The 26214-nt window shown below is 33.4% G+C and overlaps 1 protein-coding gene across 2 annotated transcripts in view; it reads left to right on the top strand.

Annotated features, from left to right (window-relative positions):
- Nucleotides 1-26214, top strand: part of path (solute carrier family 36 member pathetic) — a 94698-nt gene that overhangs the window by 26491 nt on the left and 41993 nt on the right. Inside the window, exon 2 of one of the 2 annotated variants that reach the window (XM_072543929.1) lies at nt 17896-17926. The exons of the other annotated variant lie outside the window; for it this stretch is intronic. The gene's annotated coding sequence lies outside the window, so the exon portion shown is untranslated. The remainder of the gene's footprint in view (nt 1-17895; nt 17927-26214) is intronic. 2 annotated transcript variants of the gene reach the window in all.

Genomic DNA, 26214 nt, shown 5'->3' with positions numbered 1-26214 from the left:
TTGAGTTATGTATTATATACCCATACTTTCATGATGAGCAAGTAATGACCGCTGTTTATTTCTGCCCCTTTTTTGTGGGAGGGAAAATGGAAAATATGAGGAAATGTACTAGTATTTTTTTAGTACTGTTTTAAATGATTTTCTGATTGTCTGGTATTCCGGTTTTTTCCTAGACTTCAATCTTATTATCATACAATAATAGTACATTAAAAAACAGCTTATAATCCATTAACTTACACTGGAGATATGTCGTCGATATTTATAATGAATACGTATCACGAATTTTATGGTTCTCTATAAGAATTTTCAACAATTCCAGATATGAAGAACATTTATTTAGCCTATGGGTACATCACAGTTAAGTTTTGTGTATAAACAAAAAGGACAAATCGTTACAAGTAGTAAATAAGAATAATTAATTTTTATAAACAAACATTGAGTTGACAAATATATTTAATTGACTCTAAGCCAGTTTCTAAGTCAGCAACTAAGAAACCGACTAAGCCGTTGTATGATCTGATCGGGAATTCATCCACCAAATGTTAACTTTGTCTTGCATCACCTCTGGCTTGCTTGTAATACATACTATTCTTCACCCATTCTTCTTGCTTTGATTGGTTATCTTGTAAGTTCCTTTCAATTCGAATTCTTGCAGAGTTTAGAGGTCCAGTATGTGGCTCAGTACGTTGGCGTGGCCTTGATTGTGCCTTATATAATAAGTAAACTCTGGTTTAGTTGGATGGTCTACACGTTTGGTTGCGGGCTACTGAGCCACACCTGTGCACAATACTCCGCAACGGTGTACACGAGTCCCAGTTTTGCTGATCTTAGTGTAGTGGCTGAGGAACGTCATGTGGTACCGTATAACTTTTGGAGAATATTATTTCGTGTTCGTAATTTTGCTGTGGCTGAGGAGTCTGTATTCAAAGTAGATTTTTAATTGTTTGGCCAGTCTGTTGTTTAAATGAAAGTACGAGATACTTTATCGTACGCGAAAATATCTTCCGAGGGTAATAAGATCGTTTGTTAAAATTTGCTCAGTATTCTCCCAATTCTTTATGGCTTTATGGCATTTGTAGACCATACTTAGAAGTGCAATTGGCGGTAGTTTTTAGGTAGATCGTTAGCTTTCTCTGTTTTTAAAATAGGGACAATTTTTGTTCTTTTGAGTTGGTCTCGTCTGAAGAATTTCTGAGATTTCTAGAAACTCTGTATGAATGTCGTCAAAGCCAGGGGCTTTTCCAGTTTTTAGTTCATTAAGAGTTTCCATGATTTCTTACAGATAAAAGGGTTGGAATACTCTGTTTCAAGTGGACTGGTAGATTTTAAAGTCTTGAGGTATTTTTAAACTTTAGATGTCTGTAAGCGGTTTTGAGAGCTCTTGAAGTAGACAATATGTTGGACGTCACTTGGTTTGTTGTTGCTAGATTGGTTGGGCGGTCGTGTGGTATACTACCTCCTGTTTTCGCAGCAGTGACCAGCTTGTCTACTCGAGTTTTTAGAATCTAAATTTTCAACTGTCTCAGTCCATTTCTCGCGCCTAGCGGTATCAAAGTTGTGGAGCAATTCGTCTGCAATCTCCTGCTTTCTTTCTTCACAGAATTTTTCTAGTCAGTTTCAGTTTTTCTATCTGCTGAGACCATCCAGGAATATACTATTTGCGGTACCCTCTTGGAATTGCTGCAGTCTTTATTGCTCCCGTCAATTTCTCATAGTTTACGGTTTTTGATGGGATTCAGTCTGACTATTTGTCAAGGTTACTAGAGAGTTTAGCTTTCCTAAAGTTCCATCTGGAGCGTGGAAACGATCTTTTAACAGGAATAATATTGCTGATTTTGATCACAATTAGGGAGTGCTGCAGATGAGGGATATGGACTTTCTTGATGCTGCTAAGACTCTGTGTCGTCAGTGGTAAGAAAACAAAGATTTGCATTATACTCTACTCCAAAGTAATGAGAGTCAAGAGTACTTTCACATCGCGCGGTGACTGTTAAAATCCCCTACGTATATTGCTGGATGTTCGTTGGGTTTAAGGACATGTGGAGGCCAGATAAGGGTAGGGGGCTTCCAAATATTAGCTACTGTGACATCGCTGATTTTCAGTTACCTGGTGAACATTGTTCTTGGTAGAACTGTAAATAAAGGCTGCATTTTCTATATTTGTGCGTACATATGTTGCTACACTGTAGGCTCTATCGTAGGTAGCATCCAGTAGATCATATGATGGGTAAAATATAACAGTTTACTAATAAAACTACATAATTTGTGATGAATGTAATAATTATTCTAATGATATCACGGGTTATTTATATATTTTAAGAAAAATCAACAATTAAAAATCACTTTTACCGACCTAGAAACTTATTAGCATTATGACGATAATCCATTAAATGCAAAGCGTAATGTGATAATATAAAACCAAATTGATTGTTTCTGTGTAAATATAGGATTTACATGATTTATTATTGTTGTACCATTTGCACGTAATTAAATGAAATTTGCCTCTTTAGTCATCACGTGTAAGAGGTTTCAGCTTGGTTTTGGTCCACTTAAGTATTCAGAAGAAGTAGGTCAGGCAATATAGTTCACTTGCAATTTTTTGTAGGTTAAATGAGCCAATTGAAAATTTTCGTTTATAATTTCTACTTTTGTATACTTCCAATTTTCTTCATTTCCCATGCTTCACTTTCTTACCTACGTTTTCCTATTTCTATTTCACAATTCACGTATTTCACAAAAAAATAATACATACACAATAATTCACAATTACTTAAATGATCATAAAATAATTAATCATTTGTTATCATTATGGTAGAATTATGCTCAGTACTACCATCCTGTATGTTGGAGGGCAGTTCAGTTCTTTGAATTCCAAGTCCGCATCAGATGATCCAAATACCTACAATTTCCCTTGAACTTGACGTTGACGCCACACTCGGTGTGGGGAGTGAGCAGTGAAAATGGTGTAAAACACTATTTTAATAATTTATAACTATTAATTCAAAGAAAATTTTATAAGTGCGTATTATCTATCGTTTATTCCAGTCTGACGGGTGTGACATTTACATAACATGCAATTTCAAGTTCATAATTGGTGTTTTAGATAACATTTATTATTTTTTATTGCAATTTAACCCGTAAGTGATGACGGTTTATGTTATGAACGTAACCGGTGACGTGGACTATTAAAAAACATAAATTTTTACTATCTAATATTTTTTCTTTTGAGGTATTTATAATTTCAGTATACAAAATAAGGTTTAATATTATAAATATTGTTCTATTGAGTATATATTCAGTGATTTTTGACTACATACAAAAATTATCTTCAGCGGTCTAAATATAAAATATCCTGGCAAGGTGTAAATTTCGGCACAATAAGGTAATTTCTTCTTTCTGGTGTGATTTCTAACGCGGTAAATTATTTTTTCATGTGATTTAGTTAAATTTTTGACCTAATGCCATCATAAAATGTTCGACGAAAAGTTTTTTTTTTTTTCGGTTAGTCCGATTGACTCCAATTATAAATTATGGTTCTGTTCAGCGAACGGAGTATCCCAGAGAGATGGGCGTAATAATTTAAAAATGTTTCTAGTTAGATTAAAATATTTGTCTATTTTTTATTCTCGATATTGGACGTACATAGTATTGTTGTTCTCCTTTACCTGATAAGAAAAAAAATATATAGGTCAACAAGGTGAAACATTATCTGTGTTGACCGTGAAAATAGAAACTGGCATTACCCAAATTTGTTATTAACAAATACCTAAGATGATTTAAAAAAAAACATTACATTTTCACCAACTTTTAATCTGTTAAAATTGTTTTTTATTTATTTATGTATACAAGAATTGATGTATATATATATATATATATATATATATATATATATATATATATATATATATATACTTAATATATCTATTTTGTTTGTTCTCCCCTTGCCTGATAAGAAAAATATATGCCAACAAGGTGAAACGTTATCTTTCTTGACTGTGGAAATACAAAATGGCAATCCCCAAATTTGTTATTAACAAATACCTCACATGATAAAGTATTTTAAGAAATAGATTTACCAATTATTAATCTTTTGAAATATTCATTTATTTATCTCTATGGATACAATAATATTGACATATATATATATATATATATATATATATATATATATATATATATATATATATTTATATATTTTTAAAAACCAAAAAAATAAATGCATGTGCATTGACAGAACATGCATTAACGTTGAAACGTGAATTTAATTTCGAGGATTCCTGTATTTTGGCAAAGGAAAAGAACCATTCAAAACGTGTTTTCTTGGAAATGTGTTCCATAAAATCAAGTACATCTTGCATCAATAAAAAGTCAGACATAGATAAACTGAGCAACATTTATTGTTACTTACTGGAAAAACATCCAAAATAAAATTAATATCTACCTGTACCCGTACCCACACAAATTACAGTTATATGCATAACATGTTGCATACCATTAAGACAGGTTTAAAAATTAAAATCACCTAAGATGGGCCTCTAGTATTTCTTAAAAAGAAACATGATATTAAATACACCTAATTACTTTTTAATCATAGGATTTTTTCTTTTTGTTCTCTATGTGCCAGAGTTAAAACACACTAGTAAAAGATGACAACAAAATTTTTACTACTTGTACCTAAATTTTAAAGAATTTTAAATGTATTTTGTCCACTATTTTATATTTTATGTGTGTTGTTATTAATGTTGAGTGTCTATGCTTTTGTAAATAATCTCAACGACTAGTAAGTTGCACTGAAGATTTGTGATATTTTATAAATATTTACACTTTTTTCTTATTATAGTGTCTTGAAAAAGGAACAAAACGATTCCGAAAGCTAGACGAAAAGTCATAAGAGTGTTTCATTAACATCCCGGCCAATTTTCTGACTGCAACCCTAATAAACTGTGTTGTTTGTTTATATTGACAGTCACTAATATCCAGTAATTCTTATATATATATATATATATATATATATATATATATATATATATATATATATATATATATATATATATATATATACATTAAGTCCAAAAGTGTGTCCAATTAAGTCGGCACCATATGGGAAACTTTTTTATTTTTAGTTTTATGAAAAAAAGTTATTCTTTATAAAAACCTAAAATACATTATCCAATATTAGCAAAGAAACCTTACCACCCAAGAAAAACGCACCACGTCCTGAAGAGGTGACAAAAACAGGACACACACTCCAACGAAGAATACACAAACACCACAACCCAAGCAACAGTGAGCGAACTCTTCATAAAATTCATATTTTTTGACAAACCGCGTATATGACCGAAAAATTTACTATTTGAGATTGTATTCTAGGTTTTCGATCATACAGAACTTTTTATAAGGAATAACTTTTTTTCATAAAACTAAAAATAAAAAAGTTAACTATATGACGCGGACTTGGAAAATAAATCCAGTCTCCTGTGCTATGAAATGACAGGGGACTGTTTTCCAGGGAATGATATTTTTACATGAATACTTAATAAAACAAATTTATTTAAATAGGTGATAGAATGAAAAGAAGTTTCAGTACTTAAATCATATCATATGTACAACTCTTCGTTAGTGATATTTTTTGGACTTGATTTTGAACTTTTGGATTAAAAATTTATGTTTGATATATTAGTCATGTTGCGACTGGCCGATTGGCACCTATTCTATGTCATGTGACTTAAACTGGAAGTTGTTGGTTTCACACAAGCACGTCACTTAGATAAAAATTGATAAAAATCCTTCCAGATGATCAAGCCGACTTTTAAATCACTTAGGCTAATCAAGAATCGTCAATATTTGAATTTAACTTCAGTCATTACGTCATTTTAACGCAATTATCTCATTTTGGCATTCTTAAGATGTCATTTACACTAATTGACAGCTATAATACATTTGAAAATGATTGATAGCACAAATTTTATTGCACGTGAGATAAAATCCAATATAACATCATTCAACAGTGACGGAGATTTTCTAAAATAAAATATTTAGCATTGTTCTGAAAATGGTTGGGTTTTACCTAAAATTTTTAAATATACCAATTTATTTTAATTCTTGTCTTAAAATTTGTAGTCATTTTAATCAACAAATGATATAAGTGCGTAATCTCTACAGGTACAAAATATTTACAATTTCCAAAGAGGAGAGGGTCAATTTATAAGCCCTCAACTTTCTTAGAAAGGATTAAACTTTCCAATCGGCAGAACGTATTTTGCAGATTGTGAATCATTTTAGTTAAGATTATTAGATTGTGTTTGTAAAGTCCTGTGATTATAAGAATTGTTAATTCTATAATAAAATGCGATATTGATAATTGAACTTGTGTAGTAAAAATGTCACAAGCGTCTAATTTTACTCATCTGAAATTAAAGTGTCATTTAACCGTGCAAATGAAAACTTTAGTGTTAAGTTTACATGATGCTCATATACATTAACATTTTAAAAGTACTGTTCGGAGTATAGTTTCTAATGTTCTAAGTTTCTGTTCAGATATGACCGGAGTTGGAGAAGCAACTATTTATAGACTTTTAAAGCAACGAAAGAGTGGAAGTTTTACAGAAGCACCTAAAACGTCAACGATACTGTGGAACAATCAATTCGAAGAAAAGTTCATTCATTTTATTTACAAAAAAAAGATTCCTACATTGGATAAACTTTTAGTAGACATTGATGAAGACAAATATTTGCCAAACATTAAAAGATATAAATTGTGGAAAACTTTACGTGAATTAGGATTTGTTTATGAGAATAACAATAAATCTGCGCTCATAGAAAAAGAAGAAATTATTTGTTGGAGGAGGCAATATTTAAGGGAAATTCGAAAATAGAGGAGAGAGAGAATGTAAAAATATTTTTTATTTAGATGAAACATGGTTAAATGAAGGGCATTTTGTAAAAAAAGTTTGGCAAGATAAACTCGTTACAAATGCTCATCAGGCATTTATAGAAGGTTTGTCTACGGGATTAAAATTTTCAAATGGTAAAGGTCGCCGTTTAATTATCACTCATATTGAAGGAGATGAGGATTTGTTTATAGAGGCGTGCTAGATTTTATTTCAAATTCTACGAACGACTACTATGAAGAAATGATTGCCGATGTTTTTGAGGATTATTTCAGTCAAATGATAGATTTATTATCGACCAATTCTGAAATAGTCGTGAATAATGCCAATTACCATTTAAAAAGTATTGCGATTACCACCTTTTCACTGTGAATTTTACCCCATAGAACTAATCTGGGCTCAAATGAAAGGATATGTCGTGAGAAATAATACAACATTATTTATGACAATTAGCAAAAAGCTGTAAGAAGTGTCATAGCAGAGAAAAAAACATTCTAAAAATTCGATATGTTAATAGAACCAATTATTATTTCTGTGGGAAATGAAGAAACTGATAGGTTAAAAAACTTTGCAGGTTTTGCAGTATATTTTACAGTTTTCTTGGGTATATTAAGTGGTTCTTATGTTGGTAATTTTATCAATTTTTCCTTAAAAATCATTATATTAGGTACATTAAATTACGTACAAAAAAAAACAAAAAAAAAATAGTTGAAAAAGAATTGATTTGAGGAAGATTTAAAACACTTATTTTGTGTTTTACATGGAGAAAAAATTTCCATTCGCACAAAAAACAAAAAAAAAATAGTAGATAAAGGTGAAAAGAAAAAATACTAATATTTATCATTTCTAGTGACATGCAAGAACAAAAAAAACTTATATTATAAATAATTTATTATTAGATTAAAATATAAAATATAATTTGTCCTTCAAGCACTAACCAATTAAAAATATATTGAGTTTTCATCTTCATAATCAGACACGAGGAATTTTTGGCTACATATTTTTTTATGCTTAGGTTCTCATTTATCTTTACGTATTTAGACCTTTGCTATAAAATTTGTGCTACCAAACAGTTTCAAATATTCTATACTATACCACGAACAGGTAGAGGTAACAGTCTAGCTAATTAGTTTATGTTATGCTACTCAAACAGATAAATCTATTTTTCATTATTTTGTCAAAAAACATTTATGAATTGCCTTGTAAAGGTAACAATAAACAAAACACAACCGTAACATATTTTTGGTACCTTTATAATGCTAATATCATCTATAACCAAGGCTATTAATACTAATACTCGTATTTCATTGATATTTCTCATTCATACTACAAAACGTGTTACTATAATATATTCTGCTTAATTAAAGTCTGTTGTGGTTAAATCAATTGGTTAATTGTTTATAAATTACATAAATGAGTATTTAGTACGTTCTGTGTAAAATTTACAGACATTTTTAAAACTTATTGTACTTTAGAATTACAAAATGATCTATAAAAAAATCTATTGCTCGTAAATAAAAATTTCTACGTAATAGAAAAAACCGCTAATTTTAAAAATTGACAAAACGACAGTAAGGTCAGTAGTTTGTCAAAGAAGACACTGCAAGACTATGGATAACCTAAGAAATATAAGAATGAATGAAATATTATTGTGTGTAGGATTATTAAAATACTTAGTAGTTCTTAAACGTTGATCAACAACCATATTCTTAGAAGTATATTGACAATTATGAATGTGTGTCTGATGATGATGAATATAAAACAAAATCTTTACACCATGATGACTTGTTGCGAGCGCGCTTTTCTACTAATTCTTGTTTAGTAATTTGGGCCACAGACGTTTTATGATTATTGTATAACTGCAAATGTTCATAATCATTAGTTACGGTAAAATATTGTTTTTCCATTTTATTTGATTCAGTAAAGTTACTGAATTATCTGTATTATCAGAATCATTTTGAACTTGACTCTCATTCATAAAATGTTTTGAATGTATAGTATTTCTTCTCAAAATATTATTGTTTTCATTTAACACAATAAGATCTGGGTTTTTCAGATTTTGCAATTATTTTGCCTGGTACCCATAGCTTATCTTTAATAACAACCTTTTGACCGGCACTAAAATCTACATTCTTATCAACAGCTGACTTATCATATTGAGCTTTGTAACTAAATTGTGTTGTTATTGTAAAAGTGTATCCTTACCATTAACTGCAAACAATTAGGAATATTGTTATAATATAATTCATCATTCTCATGTTAATCTGAATACGGAGTTACTTATTTTTGTTGCAGAAGCGTCCGTTAAAGCCTTTATTTTGTTTTGGGGTACATAAGTATATTGGATATTTTTTCAACTTCTTTACAGAACTGTAAAATACCATTTAATACACCAAAGTTTAAAAACGCCTTGTTAGGAACAGCACGATTGATGTCTTTGTTAATTAAGATTACGTCAAAAACTGCATTTCTGGCAAGCATGAACTTGAGCTCTGTTCAATGAACACCCAGTATTTTAAAGGTAGGTTTTATTTAAAGTTCAAGGCTTTTGGCTTGTCTAGCACTAACGGATTAAACGAAGATTAAAAATATGAGGCGCAATTAAAAATAGATGGTGTTCAGAGGTGAACTAGAGACAGATAGATTATATTAAATTTACAGGCTATAGAGGATCTATTGTGATAAGGAAAAATTGGGGAAATGTCTTTTTATTAGCGTAAACTATAAAAATATACATGTTCATTTTTGGCAATTTAGTTAAGCCAAGAAAAAAATTGTAAAAAACTATTCAAAACCATTATTTGTATTTTTAACTATTTGAATGTTACGTGTCAAGTTTGTGGACTTTTACCGTGATCGCTATACTTGTTTGGTAAAAATCTCTAGCTTACACCATCGGAAAATCGGCTACAGTTTCAGATTCGTAGAACATGTAAGAAACGTGTGGCAAAAAGGAACTTAGAGATACCAGATTGGCACAAGACTGGCGCAAAAATATTAAATCAGAAGCTTCCATTGTAAAGCTGGTTTTCCTTTATGTGTTCAGAATTATATGTCTCTTCCCTTCCCCTCTAGTATGCTTGATCTATTTTCCGTTGTCATCTTGCCATTCTCTTTGTTGGATCCGTAGAAAATATCCATATTTCGTCTAAATACATAAAAGTTCTCCTTCTTTAAATTCTGTATATTCCCTGAAAAACTCAATTCTCTTGTACAACAGAACTTCTTTCACAAAGCGCTTTTCTGTTATCCTCTTTTTAGATTTGAAACCTATGTAGAACTTCCTATAAACTTGTTTTGCTAGTATCACCAAATTCTCTGTTTTAATTTAAATAAAATTTTATTTAATGTCACATGTTTCTTATTTGCACGCATTTGTGATATTTCAAATTTTCTTTCTTTCGACATATTGTTCGTTTTGAGTGAATGGCGAGTTTTGCGGTGAGGTTTTCGGGTAGTTCGCCATTCTCATGTTTATTGCAAATTACCATCTCATGACCATAATTGTTTTTTTTTCGGACTAAGATTAGATTACAAATTAGATTATCTAATTTGTAATTTGTATAAAATTTTCAAGTATTTTCCGAACTTGCTGTACATTTATATTAACTTCTTCATTTGTGGTAATTTCTGGCGTTTCCGGTTCTAGCGTCGTTTGTTCTTTGGTCTTTTGTTTGTGTTATTTATATGTCCTCCTGCGAGAGATGCATATGTGATTATAGACAGTATGATGCTGTTTATCAATCAGTTTTATTTTGGTCTTTATGCGTAGTTTGCTGTTTCTACCTGCGAGGCCGCTTATTGCAGCTCTGACTGTTGTTGTTTTGTGAATGGTGTGTCCACGTGCTGCGTGAAAGTTTATCCTTGGTCCATTGTGACTTGGTAATTACCGTTACCCACCCAAAGCATCAACGTAAGTATACAATTACTAATGTCTAAAACTTAGCACGCACTGGGTCGGGACGGCACGGTTGGACGGTACGCACCGAATTTTTCCAAAATAAATTAGCATTGATTTCTCTTGTGATAAACGCATTTGGACGTCACGGTCGGAACAGGACGATGAGAGAGATACCGGATACAGGTCGATACCGATGACTCATTAGCTACCTACCAAACCTAAGAAAACAAAGAAAACTTTAAAACTTTTAACAAGTATTGCAAAGAAAACAGCACATGAAAAACTTCCTAAACGGAAGTCAAGTAATGAACAAGCTGCTGAGGTTGTTAAAAGAGTCAAATTTGATGAGGGTAGCCTAGTTAAAGAAAAAGAAAAAATGAAGCAGAAAGAAATGAGATCATCTGAAGCAGAAGAAGAAGAAGCAGTAGAAAATACTGAAGTTATAGAGGAAGATGAAGAAGAAGAACCTTCCAAGAGAGCCATTACCTATGAAATGGCGAAAAATAAAGGTCTTACGCCACATAGGAAGAAGGAACAGAGGAATCCTAGAGTCAAACATAAGCTTAAGTTCAGAAAAGCTATCATTAGACGTAAAGGAGCTGTTCGTGAACCAAGAGGGAGGAGCGCGCAGTGATCGGTACGGATGTTCTGCCGTTTCAGTTGCATTATTTAAGTGATTTATAATGGTGGATGACTGCAAATTAATTATGTTGATGCAAAACTAGTCTATACTGTACAATTTGATTTATCCGGAATACTTTTCTCTAATACGAGAGCGGTTCCTACCGACCGGTAGCCCTGTACTGACCTAATCAGTTGGCGCAACCTCCTAAAAAAATGTGCGGAGCGTACGTACCGTCTGTACTTTACTGTCCCGACCCAGTGCACGCTTAGCTTAAGTCTATTGATTATGAACCTATGTAATTGCCCATTGCTTACTTACTTAATCCGAAACCCGTGTAAGTTCATCGAATAGACTTTATATAAGTATAAGAATTATTTATTATGTAATAAAGAAGTCAGCTCGGCACCTCAGTGGGTATTTGCGCCGTGTATACTCTGGCCAGAAGTTTAAGAGTTCATAGGTAAATCGGTAGACCGATGTATGAGTAAATGGGTTAAAACCTATGTAATAATTGCTTCCAAAGGTACTAAATGTAGAATATACGAAATAAATCACCACTTCACATATTACGAAAATAGAACATATTTTTATAGACAATAAAAGAGAACAAATTACAAAAAAATGTGTTTGGGCTTTTCTTTACTTTCAACATGTACAAATCTTTAAAATGTGTTTTGTTGACTTATAGAAAATCCGCTTACATTGCAAACATTACCGTGTTAAAACTTTTTCTTGTCACTTTTCATCTAATTTTGTTTTATACATTTTTAAGGACAGTAACCTCATTTTTGTCGAGTGCACTTGGATTTTGGCCAACGTTTTCACTTATTCATTTCAGTAATTACTAGGAAAAATGTGCCACGTACTTTGACATTTCCAAAAATAAACGCAGAACCGACGAAATTTTTTTTCGGCTTTTTTTGTCAGTTATATCGCTTTAGGGATGAGTGATGTAAATGAATTGATAAAATTTAATAACTGTATTAGTAATACTAATCTAATAATTTTAATTATTACTGATATTCAAAGTGTGAAAATTATGAAGAATAAATTGAACCATGTATATGTATGCTTTTCAATTTGATTGAACAATGTAATTGAATCATCCACATTGTTCAACCGAATTGAATGGTGTATTTCCTAAAAGTTTTCTGTAGTGAACTTTAAGGGGCCTTATGATGCCCTGATCCATCGGTTGCAGAACAGATGTGCAATTTGGGGGTAAAAAAAGAAGTTGAATGTTTTTTAAACCGTTAACTTTCGGATGTACAATTGTCGACAATTAAAAGAATCTTTCGATGTCCCAATTCTCTGTCTCACTTAAAAAGTTCTCCACTAAAAATCTCTGTTGTCATCTACGATTTTTTATTAAATTTATATGTGACAGGAAGCTAATTCATACCTCTGAAACATCGTGGTTTTTGAGATTTCCCAATGACGACTAACTTCCATTTTTCGGAACCGGACATGTTGACACATGCGAGTTTTACCCTTTCTTTTGATAACTTGCCACCTGTACAACGTTCATTTTTGAATTTGAGGGTCTTATCTGGAGTAAGTTTAAAAAAAAGTCCCAGCTCGTCGGCATTGAAAACATTAGTAGGCCATGACTTCAACCAGTTGTCGGTGACTTCTTTGGAAACACTCTTCGCTTCACCGTAAATTTTTCCACACGTAATTTCGTGCCTGGTCTTAAAACGGTTCATCCACCCACTCGATGCTTTAAACTTCTCATCACCACCTAGCGTCTGCGAAAACTGTGTTGCTTTTTCTTGAAGCAGTGGTTCACCTATTGGAATACTTGCAGCCCTGTTTACGGTAAACCATTTGACCATTGCATTATCAAGTTCTTTATTAGTTGCGGCACATAGTTTTTTCGATTTACCGGAAAAAGACGAACCTGCTTCGAAAATCTTGTGTTTTACTTTTGAGCATGGTAGATAGAGTGGAACTTGAAAGTCCTCTTTCATGACAAACTTCTGTTTTCTTCTTACCGTTCTCAACATCTTTAAGGATGTTAATTTTTTCTTCTAAAGTAAATGCTTTTCTTTTTCTTTTAGGAGTCATAGTGTGTAATCTATGTGACTATGTAATCTACAACACATCTTTCAAGACGCGAAATTTGTTTCATTTGTCTTGTTTTTAAGCCTCTTTACGTAGTTTATTAGGTGCGAATGGTCAAACCTCTACACTGTCACTTGTGAATCATAAATTGTAAATTTCCGACAACACAATATCGGTCGGTAGATTAAACAGAAAAAGTTTATTATGGGCGGCAGTTAAAAAGGGTATTTATTTATAGCCACGGCCGGGCCAAAAATGTAAAAAAAACACGTTTTTTGATCTGATTTTCTCTCGTTATAATCAAATTTGCCTAGCTATAGAGGTTTATAGTTTAATAGAAATTTCACGGGATATCTAACGTACCTCGTTATAAGCAAAACCTCGTAATAACCGTGTCCGTTATAGAGGGAGCATACTGTATATAGTTTACTTCAAGCACTAGCAAGAAGCGTTACTACCTGACTTGAGAATGGCAAGTGCGACCTTGCCGAAAGGTCGTCAAAATAATGGTTTTTATGAAAACCAAAATTATTCAACGCCGAGTCAAACCCGGAAAACCACAGAAAGCATAATATATTTCAATTTGGAGGAATTTTCGAGGAAAAAAGCTTGTATATACATTGCTCAAAAAAATTACGGGAATATTTATTTATACTTCTGTGACATTTTGTGCGGAAACAAATATAGGTACATGTAAAACATCCAAATTTTAAAAGATACAATTTTCTTCTGATAAATAATAAATAACAAGCAATGACTAGTTTATTTTGAAGATGTGATTAACATACTTAGATACTTGGAGTATATTATACCATTCTTCAGTCATAAGACCTCTCACTGTATAAAATTTCTACAAAATCCGAATAAGGTATGCGATCAACCATTGTTGTAACTTATTTAATACGGAATCCATACTGAATTAAAGAAACGGTCAGAGCAACTTTTACTTCGCTAGTATGTTGCATTCTTATTTTTTTAATGTCTAATTGACTTTTTACAACGGTTTTTTATTGTTACCATGTCCACCACATCGCTATACGATGCATAAATTAGTTTGCCTTCACATTATTTTTAGTAGTGTTTTTGTATTGTTAATGACATCATTAGAATAATAAGTTGCTCGTTACAAGTATTAATTTACTGGAAGATATGTGTTTAGAGATTTCAATGTTTTATTTGAGCATGGTTTTTACTAAACAAATATGGAGGAAAAAAGAGTGTTCCCCCAAATTTTTTAGCAGCATGAAATTAGTTCAGTTTTAGTTTATGGTTGCAAAAATCAAAAAAGAAGAGATCAGAAGACGCACTCTAAACAAATTGTCTACTCTCTAGTTGCTTTTAATGCTATCTAAGATACTAGAAGGATATCAAATAACCAAAGGCGGACGTTAGAATTAAATGCCAAACTAGAATTTTAGTATTTATTTAATTTATTCGTCAACACGATTCGTCAAAATCATCTTAAATCCAAACAAAATTAGTATGATTGAATAGGTATATTAAAATAATTGTAGTTTCGCATTTAATTAATAAATACTCTAACTAACGTTTGCCTCTAGTTAATTGTCAAAAAAGTTGACGTTGACGTAAAACCAATTAGAGAATTGAGAAACATCAACTTTTTGACAAGTAACCAGAGGCGGAGGTTTAAATATTTATTAATTAAATGCAAAACTACAATTTTAGTATTTATTTAATTTATTTATCAAAATGAGCTTAAACTCAAATAAAATCAGTATGGTTGAATAGGTATTTTCAATACCTTTCCAACGAAATATCACTTGCCATAAGGTCCCATTTAAAATTTATCTATCACAGTGGCGCTGTAACGTCATCTGTCACTATTACGTCACTTGTTATGACTAGTTAAGAAGCCTACGTCTGTTTATTACCTCCCTCCAAATTTCCCTATTAGTATAACAACCGTTCAAAAGATACGAGGGGGAACGAATTTTTGACTAGCACTGTATATGTACAATAATTATTTATTTTCGTTGTTATTTACATTTGAATAAAAGATATAACGACGTGTAACATTGTAAAATTAAAAAAATAATATTTTTATAACATAAAAACATATATTTTGCAGGTACGTAATTGCGCATCGCAAGCCACTGATGTGGCTGGATGCAAAATATTAAAAAATTCACGAATTTATTAATTTACCAAAAAGAATGCATTAAATTATTGACTTCAACACATAATGTTACCTGGTTCACATTAAAATATCGGGAAATAATTAATCACCTGTCAAATTCACGTCGGACATCGTATAATGTGACGTCAACACCGTCGCCTATCAGCTACATGTAAAAATATCAATAGGCTCCATCCTTAGTATATTATATCCATGGTTTCCATTAAAAAAAAACAAATGGATGACGTGATCACGACGAAATGGTACCCAACGAAGACATTATGTGTTTCCAACCCAAACGACCGACTGTATTATAACGTAATGCGTTTCTGGCAGAACCGTACACAAATATGTTAGATATTTACCCTTTCATTGAGGAGCAGTTTATTCAGTAATTTTATTTACCCTCGTAAAAGTTGTTCCGTTTGAGTCTACATTGGCCGAAGTCATTGATATTTGCTAGCCTTGACATTGGACATATTGTAAACACGAGCTTCAGGTGAGGCTCCAAAGATAATTTTAGGTGAAATAATCGATATCTCGGCTACACCTCTCTATGTATTTCAATTATATTCTATCGCAGAAAATATTTCAATTTGTGGTTGGAATTTAATACATCCCGTGTGAGTTTAGATACTGTTTATTGACTGATTAAATAATATGGGTAAACAGATATTTGTTTTCCTGGGCGTATCAATGTTTATTTGTGGTTACAGTAGTAATAAATAACAATTTAGGACTGACATAAAGTTAAATAATATACTTCGAATTAATGCAATCGATTAAACTATTTCCTTGGGAGCTGGCAATATATCGCTTAATAAAATTCCTATAAATAGAAAAGTATTCTGTAAATGAATCAAACGAACATTTTCTAGATCTAGATCATTTCTACAAAATAATTCATATTCATAAATACATTCGAAGTATTTTGCTGAATTGAATATCTTACTCCGAACAGTACTTTACTGATACCCATGGGAACAGAACACAACAAATATAGCGAGCGGCCCGAACTTGTGAAAATTTTTTGTTAAATTCCTTCGAGTCCTTTCGGTTCATTCGCAGTATTTTGCTCAAGTTACTCAGTTGTATAGATACGTACCGATGGGAAAAACAAATACAGTGTACAGTCTACTAACGTTTTGTAGCAAATGAAAGTTTGGTTCATTTGCAGTATTTCGTAAAGTGGATGTCTATAGTAAGGTTTACCTCCTGAAATCAATCATGGGTTATGATATTTCTGTAATTATTTTACACTGAAGCTTTGACATGTGTTCACCGTAACTATAATGAAATAATGCCCAACGTTTTCCCAACCCAATATTTTCTCTTTTATAATAAAATATTAACTGAAAAGATGTGTACGATCAGTGTTATTTTGGCTCTCTCAAAGGTGTTCAAAAAAGTGAAAAGTTGTAATTCAGTGAATGATTCAATTACTTCGCACTTTTACCTTTTACAATTCAATTCGCATGGAAAGTTTTTCCCTTTGCCGCCTTGATCGTCGTTGTCCATTCTCTCCTCGTCTTCCGTCACATTTTTTCCTCAAAGTTTCACCTGCTCATTGTTTTTCTGATGTTAGTATTGCAGCTTTATCAGAATGATGTCTGAGAAAGGGATACAAATAATAGAAGACACTTTTTTTACTATTTACATTACAGATGCTATCTGTGCGACTCTCATTCTTCAATGGTTTTGTAAGGCTTGTTAGTTGTTCTCGGTATTTCTTAGATTACGAATCAAGTGGTGTTAAAATAAGTAATCTGACCCAAGTATTATAACTCCGGAAACCTTGCCTGCTATAGCCTTAAGCTAGTGTTGTGACGAAAAACAGTTCGTTGCTTATTCTCGGAAGCGTCATTGGGATGGGTAAGGATACGGTTAACAGATAATAGATTTACCTAAAAAGCCAAGAAATACTGAATACAGCTAAACTGCAGAAGATGGGAGCTAATAAATCTTAACCCGAGATTTATAAAGGACTCAAATTCGCCATAAAACATATAGAATCATTACATAAGCAAAACTATTAAAATTTTAATACTTACCTATATTATGCAAAAAAATATCGTCAATAAAATACAATCATCAAAAAATGATAAACTTTAAAAATGTATTTATTTATTATTAAAAAAAAGGACACATTATAAGAATATACTTTAAATATTCTCAAAATTTTAACCTAGTATAGAAATGGAAAACCACTTCTAAATTTACTGTTTGTCTGCTATTAATAATATATTTTTTACCAAACTATTTTTCTTTTCTTTTCCAGGTGAGCCATAAACCTTTTTTTGATGTTTTCGGTAAAGTATAGCGTTTATTAATAATTAAAGTTATTATTTACATATTTTATCATTAATTTGTTAACATAGTTCAAAGTTCTAACGAGATAAATTGAAGAAAATAAAATTTTCTTTTTGTAGAATTTTTTTCTACTTAAAAACAGTTGTTACTTACTTACTTTTCCGTGGCTTTACAGATATTCTGTTTGGCCTTTACCACAGCCCGATCGCCATTTTTTCTTTTCATATATATCTTCTACGGTGAGGTCTCTTTTCCATTGCTGTTTTTATTTGTCCATTTCACTGTAATTTCGGACGTCCTCTTTTCCTACTTTTATTTGGATCAGCGGTATTTCTGTCGCCTCCTTCCTTCTTCCTTACCAGAGTGATTTTCGTTTTTCCATTTTCTTCACAGTTCATTAGTTCTCCAATTCGTTCATTTCTCACTTTGTCCATTAGTGTTAATCTGCAGCTTCTTCTCTAAAACATCATTTTCATTGCGTTTTTCAATATTGCATCTCTGTCTTTTTTACTCTTTCATTGGCTTCTCCATTGTCATCTCCCTTCTTCTTCTAATTACGCTACAACCCTTTGTGGGTCTTGACCTGCTTAACAACATTCTTCCATTTTGTCCTGTCAGGTACTTTCCTTCGCCACTGCCTGATGTTCATGGTTTTAAGATCTTCCTCTATATCGTCTATCCACCTTTTACTGGGGCATCCCTCTTATTCTATTTCCTTGGTGTTTCCATCGCTGGATTACTTTTACAGCTCGATTATCTGGCATTCTTTCTAAGTGGCCAAGTCAGTTTAGTCTTTGTGACTTTACAATTCTAACGATATCTGTTCTCTACATTAACTCATAGCTTTTCAATAAATAATGCTTTTAATAAAAAAGCATCCGAAGATGGAACCCGTGCAAGATTATCAAGAAAGTTATAATTTTGCGCCACCTCTACGAAATCACCGCAGAAAGACCTCTCTGATGCCCCATCCAATGGAATCCAAAATTAAAAATAAATAAAGTCTCCCCAAGTTATGTCTGCGATTGAGGAGGGGTTTTGTGGTAGTTTGGGGGTCAGGGGTACCATCTCAGGGGGTGACCTCTTTGAGCTTCTTCGGGAATCTCATATCCTCTGGAGATGGGATTTACTTTGGTGTGTGTGTGTGTGTAGGTCTCAAAAAATCCAACAGTATTGTCATATAGATAATTGGCAATCTCTTACGCGTCACTTATGTGGTATCTATAGTAGGTAATACTCGAATAGTCGGTATTGTGTATATTTATTAAATGCCAATACATAAAAAGTTACTACATATAAGGAATGGTATTAGTGCCGTATTGCGCCCCAATCAAAAGAACTCACTATTGACTAAGACTTTCGAGTCGTCTCAATTTGTGCTTGAACACTTTCTTCCTTTTTAGAACTTCCGTTGCTTTATCCATTCCGTTATTAAAATTTGGAGATAGAACATTTTGATATTATTTTAATCACCCTCTTGCTATACATTTCAGTACTTCGCTCTGGCTAATGTAGAATCTTGTGAAAGATCCAAAACAACTACATTTTTGTTCATATAAGTGTTTTAAATCACATGTTTTTCTTCTACAGGAAGACGTGAAATGAACTCGGTTAAATTACTAGCAATGCAATAATTACACGATACATGATCTCGGTAATTAAAGCCTCGCGCCACACATAATTTTATAATAACATACGGATTCCAATTACACCAATAGAATTTTAGTATACATGACACACAAGACGCCGGGTCAGCGCATTTTTACATCGCGTCTTAACATAAAAAAAGAAATGGGACAAATGGAAACTTACCGTGTGAAGTGGAACAAAATGCTTATTGTTTTAACCGCGCTGATTTGTGAAGCATCTTTGGCTACAACTGACGCCAATAAGCGCCTGTGAGAGCGATTTCTTGAGAACAGTAAAGCTCTATTCGCCAAAATGTCGTTATGTTTTCAGGAAATCATTCCTACATAAGCCGCATATGTTTATAAAATTACGTCTGATATTAAAGCTACGTCAATGATAAAAACGATAAACCAATATGAAAGAGATGACGGCGTTGTCATTCAGTGGTATTTCGGATTAATCTCATTCAATGGTAATTCGGATTAAAGCATTTAACGGCATGTATTGATATGTTTAGATCGATAACCAATAAATATTTATAACACTGTGCTGCACTTCCTTTTTTATGTCCTGTTGTTAGACATAATTTACACTTTTTTATCCTTATAAAGTTTCCATTTCCTGCTGTTGCGAGCGATACATGGTAGTTGCATTTTGCGAGGTTTTAATAATAGGATATTTAATAATAGAATCTGTTTATCGTTACTAGATATATATACGATCTATAAACCGTTGATTTTTTTGAATTTCATCCGAATTGTTTTGCTTTTCTAAAATCAGTATATTTTCACAAAAATTTTCAATGTTGAATAGATACACAACGCTTTGCTAGTTTCTGTATTGAAATTTGTTTAATACCAACACTTCATTGCAATTTCGAGATATTTGCTTCCCATTAGACGTGCACAAGTATCTACAAAATTTAAACTCAGTGCACTAGTATTGCGTGTGAGTGTGTATCGTTCTTCCTTCCTTATAATAAACAATTTCCAGGTATTTTTTTCTGTCCTTTGCGCCAGCTGTTAACATGTTCTTCTTCTTGCTGTTCCCTGCTCGATTATCGTGCGTTTGCTATAGTAATTTGTTAACGGCTGCTCGAAAAAGAGATGCAGAGGATTTGTTACACCATTCCCTCAGATTTCTAAGCCATGGACGTTCTTCTTCGACAAGCTTATATTATATCTCTCTGAGTGACGCATAATATTGCCAAAATGTTCCAGTTTGCGATTTTTAAGTGTTCTGGCCACTTTCGTAACTTTTCCCATCTGCTGCAAAACAACTTAGTCGCAGAATTCTCCAATTCACCCAGATTTCAAGTTTTCTTAATTGTCTCCGCTAAAATCCAACCTTTGACACCATATAAAAGAATAGATAACACATAGTATCTGGATCTGAAAATCTTATGTTTCCACATAAGATTTTCTTCATCTTAAAAAATGCAGCTCTGGCATTCTCTTTACGTATTCTAATCCATTTGCTCATGTCCCAGTTCTCATTTAGATCACAACCAATATAAGTAATACTGTTGGTTCTCTCCAGTTGTTCTTCATAAGCTGTTACCACTTCTGGTTCTATTGGCGTTTTACTGACAACCATCACCTTTGTCTCTGTGGTATTTACCTTCAGTCCATATTCATCACACGTTTTGATAATCCTATTAATCAGATGTTGAAGTTCTTTGTAACTATTTGCAATTAACACCGTGTCGTCCGCGTACTTCAAATTATCGATATTGTTGTCATTAATTTTGATAAGACATTGAACACTTCCAATGTTTTATTGAAAACCAACTCCGAATAGATGTTAAATATTCGTGGGGACAAAATGCAACCCTGTCGTACTCCTCACTGTATTTGAAGCTCTTCAGAATTATCCTGGACAATCCTGATGTTTTCAAGTTGATGCCAGGAAAGATTTTTAATTATACATAGGTCTTGTCATGTGCAAAATAAAATTTCAGAAAAGTTTTCTATAACTTAGATTTATGTATGCATCGGAGATACAACGCTTTGAGTTGATAGACTTAAACCGAGGCTATCTGGAGTTTGAATTTTAATTTGTAGACACCTGCACACATCTGATGAGAGGCAAATGCTTGAAAGAGGTGAAAAAGGTCGTTTTACCTCGTAAACATTTCCACACTGCAAGTAGAAAGATCTTTTGTGCATACCCATATCTACGTTTATTTTAAAAGATCTAGACTTCTAAGATAACCTATTATCCATTTGGTTTTACTTTTGGTTACTTGTTGGCTTGTTGTATTTATGCCCTTGGCGAACACTCCTTACATTTTTAGAAAATATGTGTAGCCGTTTCATCTGCGTTTTTGCATAATCTACGATTTGATATTCTGTTTACTTTGTCCATTTTACAGAGACGATATCTGAGTGAGCAGTCTTCAGTTGGAACATCTGTGATTATTAAAATCACATTAATTTCGTATTAAACTGCACCAAATTCTGTTTTCCATTTTCGGATACTTACCACTTGTGGCTTTTCAAGATATTTCAAATGGTTTTGATCTGGGAAAAGAACTATTAGCTCCTCCTATATCAAGGCCATCAGCAATCTAGTTACCAAAAATTTCTTGACACTCATAATAAAGTTACATTGTTTTATTTTTCCAGTTGTTAAGAGGCTGTTGACAGTTCCAAGCTATTATTGACTTAGAAGAGTGTTTAGTGTAGCTTGGCTTGTAGATATCGAGAATGATTTACTTCCCTCAGGAAGAAAACTCACTACATTACATTTAATATAAATTGTTTTATTTCTATTAGGTTTTCAGGCAAAAACGTCAGATTTTTGTGTTTTTTTTTTAAATAAACAAAGTAAAATATAAGTGGCCAAATAATTGAACGCCACTGAAGACTTTTTACCAGTATTTTGTACCGCCAAATGCTAATCTCATCTATATCTTTTCTTTGTCCACTACAAGGTTAACTGCATTCATTAATTCTCCACTCAATATCGATGGTGCTGTCGATTTGAAAACAAAATGTACAATAATGACCACTTAAAGGCGTTTATTTGTTGCTTACCATAAATGTACTTAGTTAACTTGTCTGTTCATTGTTAATATGATAATAAAATATTATCAATATCATCAAAAGTAAATATGTAGATATCTACATAATAATTAAATACCATTAACTAACTTATATGCGCAATAAAAGTCGAAAACAAGTTATGCAATAACATTTTATATATATAAACACTTTTATGCACTTTGCACTCTTTTAAACACTCTTATGCACAATTAAAAAACATCAATTTAGACAAAAAAGACATTGAGTTTATTAAGGCTATATACTGGAACCAGAAAGCAGTAGTAAAGGTGAACGATATAGAAACAAATAATATACCGATTGCGAGAGGGGTTAGGCAAGGATGCGTCTTGTCTCCGACGTTTTTCAACGTGTACTCACAGGTCATATTCAGAAAAGCCTTATGAGAAAGAAAAGAGGGAATAAGAATTGGTGGAGAAATCATAAACACCATGAGATTTGCAGATGACACGGTAATTATGGCTGAGAGTATAGAAGAACTACAAACTTTACTAGATGCAATAAATAGTGAATGCATTCAAATGGGACTTGACATCAACACAGATAAGACCAAATTTATGATAGTATCAAGGAGTCCAATAAATAATGAACAAGTAACTCTTGGTGGACAGCACATAGAGAGAGTGACAAAATATAAATATCTGGAAGCTTACATCAACACAGAATTAGATCCAGACCAAGAGATCCGGGTACGAATAGAAATGGCAAGGGCAGCGTTCTTAAAATTCAAGCAATTGTTCTGTGACAAAAATCTGAATACTGCGCTGAGACTGAGGTTTGTTGAATGTTACGTCTGGTCGCAACTATTGTATGGGGTAGAAACATGGACACTAAAAGCGCAAATAGTTAAGAAGATTGAAGCCTTTGAACTTTGGATATACCGGAGAATGTTGAGAATTCCATGGACTGCCAGGGTCACCAATGAGGAAGTGCTGAGAAGGATGGGTCGAGACAAAAAATTGTTGAGAACGATAAAAGTACGCAAGACTGCATACCTTGGACACATACTGGGAAATAATAAATATAGTCTTCTGCAGGTCATCATGCAGGGTAGAGTCGATGGCAAAAAGGGAATAGGTAGAAAGAGGAAGTCATGGCTGCGAAATATTCGAGACTGGACAAACATGACTGTAGACGAATTATTCCACGTTGCAAAAGACAGAGAAGCTTTTAGAAATGTGGTCGCCAACCTCCGTTAATGGGGACGGCATAGGAAGAAGAAGTATATATGTAAGCAAATTTAAGAAGAACATAAAAATGAAAGAATATTCGTCACACTTTCAATAAAGCTGGAAAAAGACAATGTTAAAATATTACTGTTACCTGTAAAAATGGGACAAATAGCAACAGAAATACAATATTTGCATCTTAGCACTACAGGAAGTAAGATGGAAGGAGAAAGGAACCATTAAGCAGAGGATTTACGGAGTATATAATAAACAAGGAAAAACTTTGTGAGTATTTATGGCTAACAATAAAATAAAATAGGTAAAAAAACTTAATAGTGATATGAAAATATATACTTCAACGGAAAATCTACCAGAGAACAACAAAACGGAATTATATGAAAACCTTCCATCACTAGGTGGAGAATCTGTAAACAGATGCCGGAGGAAAACATTTCTGACAATGCTGGGTTCATTATAAGACTAAAAACCCCTTCAGAATCACGTCGACCCGCTTGGCTCTGAGTCGTACTTCTCTACCCTCCGTAACTCAAATGTGGCCAGGACCAGCTAAACCCAACCCTCTCATACTAGGGCATCAGGTTGGGATTGTCAGTTAATACACAATGTATCCCTGATGTCATCCTTTTGACCGATTCTCATTCGCTCTCACTCATGCGACCATTACGTCCGCCTTTGTCTAATCAGGTCTTCTCCTCCGCTTTGTCTCCTTCGCATACATACATACGCACCTTATTTTAGCCTCATCGCGGCCCTGGCTTTAAATGGAAAGCAGAGCCGCGATCAACTGTCCCATATACTATTTTTCTTCGTCCGTCTGCACCTCAGTCGACACTCACCTCATTTACTCACCTTTACCCCTGTGTAATCAACCTCTCCTTCTTCTGCGGACCCAGTTCTGCCTCGTCGATAACTGCTAGAACTGCATCTAGCTCCCGCTCTTCCTTCTCTTCTCTGAACCATCTGACACACTCTAAAAGGGTATGTAGAACTTGCGTTAGATAGTAGTCTAAGCGTCTGTGCCTGCAGTCCAGCCAGCTCCGCAGATTTGGTATCAGTGACTTCGTCCACTGTGCTATATCCGTCGTTGCATTCTTTGCTATATCTCAGTAGATGTCGCCATTTCCTCACTTTTAACGTTCTCCCATTGTATCTATTTCGTAGATATTTTTTAGTTGAAATAGACTTTCTCTTTTTCTTAGCAACACATTGAAGGGGACACAGGTGGTGGTCACCCACAGGGCAGCAGCAGACTCGTTCTGCGTGTACCAAGAGCCTCTTGTACTATACTGGTCCCGCGTAGAGAATGATAGATTACACAACTCCGTGTCAAACCCTTCTCCTTTCGGATTTGGTTCCCCCGATATTGAGCATTACCCTCCCCAGCGCAGTCACTCTTTCCGCATCCGCTGCCTTACGGGTCACTTCCCGGGCGTGCTCTTCCCAACTCCATTCATATATTAATATGCCCTTTGATATGAAAGGCTAGAAGTGTTAAAGAGTGTCTGTCGTACATATACGTTCATTAGTACATAGTAATTGTCGGAAACTTTAACGTAAACCTAGCAAAAGAATGTGTAACCTTTTGTTGCTAGAAAGGTCATCATCATCATCATTGGTGCTACAGCCCTATAAAAGAGCCTCGACCTTCCCAAGTCTATTACGCCAGTCAGTTCTATCCATTGCCAACTGTTGCCAGTTTGCTGCGCCTATTTGTCTACCATCCTCATCTACACCATCCCTCCATCTGAGTTTTGGTCTACCCCTTTTTCTACTTCCCACAGGTTGTGACATAAGGATTCTTCTAGGAGGGTTGTTCTGTTGTGATCTTGCCAGATGTCCTGCCCATCTTAGTCTTCCTATTTTTATAAAGGATACTACGTCTTTACCACCAAATATATGTTTATATCTGTGATATATCTCGTAGTTGTACCTCCTTCTCCAAACACCATTTTCACAGATGCCACCAAATATTCTTCTCTGGATCCTTCGTTCAAATATAAGCAGGAGATTTCCATCTGCCTTGGAAATGGTCCATGCCTCCGACCCATATGTCAACACTGGTTGTATAAGGGTTTTGTATATGGTTATTTTTGTTTTTTGGCTTAAGTTTCTGCTTCTCATATGTCTACTCAGTCCAAAATAGCATTTGTTTGCTAGGATTATTCTTCGCTTGATTTCTTCCGTCATGACGTTCTCCTTGGTGATCAGGGAGCCCAAGTATGTGAATTTGTCCATCACTTCAAAGGTAGAATTATCAACCGTGAATTGGTGGCCGATGTTTCTGGCTCTATTGTTGGGTGTTGATGCCATTATCTTAGTTTTATTTTCATTTACTTGCAGGCCCATATTTTTTGAGGCGTGTGACAAGGTGGTATACATTTCTTCTAGCTTGCGTGTTGTGCG

This window comes from Diabrotica undecimpunctata, chromosome 9, assembly GCF_040954645.1.
Source record: "Diabrotica undecimpunctata isolate CICGRU chromosome 9, icDiaUnde3, whole genome shotgun sequence".
Taxonomy (NCBI): domain Eukaryota; kingdom Metazoa; phylum Arthropoda; class Insecta; order Coleoptera; family Chrysomelidae; genus Diabrotica; species Diabrotica undecimpunctata.
The sequence above is the reverse complement of the archived record's forward strand: the minus strand, read 5'-3'. Positions and strand labels throughout refer to the sequence as shown.